The following is a 2,346-nucleotide window of genomic DNA, read 5'->3' on the forward strand; positions in this document are numbered from 1 at the left end:
TATTGAAGATGACGAGCTGAAAAGGAGAGCAATGATTTTCACGAATAACTTCATGTTCTTAGTCAATTTTGCATCTGAATTTGCTAGGATTGTATTCGATCCCGGGGGATTCCATGATTCTAAGAATCGGGACGATTCTTTTGAAGAAAGGGAGTATGATACAAAATAAAGGGTTTCCATAAACCATTAGGACTAATTTATTTCCTAGGTAATTAATTACTAGTTTAATTATTTCCTAATTATATTATTACTAGTGTATTTACTTTCCTAGTTTCGATAGGAGGATTAGTTTCCTAATTTCAGTTAAGGTAAGAAGTTGGTTTCCTTATTCCGTTTAGGAGTCAATTTAGATAGCTATAAATAGGGAGTCATTGTAATCGTTTACATGAGAGATTGAGAATTAATAAAATCAAAGTTGTTGCTTTGTTTGTGTTTGCAAGTTCTGTAAACATAGGATCGACGCGTTTCGTTCCAAAACGGTTTCTGTCTGACGCGTTTTCAGGCTTAAACTAGATCGACTAGCACGCGCTTTGCTACATCGGTCACCATTGTTCAAAGCATAGGTCTGTTTTGAGCAAATATCCCATTGTTTCAAGATCTTGACAGGTGTTCAAACAAATATCCCTTTTTCTTTATTGTTTCTTATTCTATTAAATCGCTTCCGCTCAACTTTCGTATCAGTAATGAACAAGGACAAATGGTTCACACATCGAGTCACAAAGACAAATGAACAAGGACAAATGGTTCACACAACGAGTCACAAGGACTAAAGATTAAGGACAAATAGTTTAAACAACGAGTCACAGGGACTAAAGAACAAGGACAAATGGTTCACACAACGAGTCACAAGGACTAATGAACAAGGACAAATCTTTCAGACAACGAGTCACAAGGAAATATGAACATGGACAAATGGTTCACACAACGAGTTACAAGGACTAAAGATTAAGGACAAATAGTTTAAACAACAAGTCACATGGACTAAAGAACAAGGACAAATGGTTCACACAACGAGTCACAAGGAGTAAAGATTAAGAAGAAATGGTTTAAACAATGAGTCACATGGACTAAAGAATTAGGAAAAATGGTTCACACAACGAGTCACAAGGACTAATGAACAAGGACAAATATTTCACACAACGAGTGACAAGGACTAAAGAACAAGGACAAATGGTTCACACAAGGACTAAACAACAACGATTCACTAGGAGTAATGAACAAGGACTAATGGTTCAATACATCGAGTCACAAGGACAAATGAACAAGGACAAATGGTTCACACAACGAGTCACTAGGACTAAATGTTGGGAAATGTGTCCTCAACAATAGTGCGATCACATGATTTAAATATCATTATTAAATCTCATTTTAAAGAATACAATTGGGAAGTAATATTGTTCTCATCAACTGGTCAACATATATCGGTAATGATTGGCTGACTAGAGTTTGACATTACTGTCGTGTGACGGTGGTGATCAGTTGACCCCCTAGGTCATACCTATAGGGCGATACTCTTAATTGATCATTTAATTAATCGTATAATGTTACGAGTTAATTAAATTACTTGAAAAATTGACGGACGATTTTGGAAGTAAAATTTACGTATCAAATTGAAATATGATTAAATGAGATACGGTCTGAGTGATCAAATTATTACTCGGATGAAATTATTGTTTAAAGAAACAATTGGATTTGAATGAATTATTATAAATGCGATTTATAAACGGTAAAATATTTTGGTACGAGTAATTATGAATTACTAAGTCAATTTTGTATATGACGTATTTTCATTAATACGTTGATTTTTAATATGTTAAAAATACATAAACAATTAATGTTACATATGACATGTGACATATTGACATTTGACAAAAATAATATGGAATCCATATTACAATATGGACCGAAATATTGGGAAATAATTAACATATTGTGTTAATTTAAATTAGTGGAATTGATCATCATTTCTCTAATATAGGCATGCATACCTATTACCTTTTGTGTAAGAGCACAAAGGCCATGCATAGGCCATTTTCCCTTCCCCTACCCGGTTCTCCCTTGGAAAGAACAAGGGTTGTTTTTCCTTTTTATTTTATCTTTCACTATATGCATAGTGTGTTAGATAATTTAGGGATTCACTCAACATAATTATTTTTAGAGAGATAAAAATAATTTCTCTTCCTCTCCTCTTCTCTCAACCGGTTTTGAGAGCTAAAATACCAAATATTTTGGTTCAATTTTTCATAAGATTAATATTATACTAGATCAAATAATATTAATTAGATTAAGAGTTAGCCTTGGGTATAAAGCTTGGGGAGAGATCTTAAACTTAGATCTTGTTCATCC

The sequence above is a fragment of the Silene latifolia genome, chromosome 1 (assembly GCF_048544455.1).
Source record: "Silene latifolia isolate original U9 population chromosome 1, ASM4854445v1, whole genome shotgun sequence".
In the NCBI taxonomy this organism is placed as follows: Eukaryota; Viridiplantae; Streptophyta; class Magnoliopsida; order Caryophyllales; family Caryophyllaceae; genus Silene; species Silene latifolia.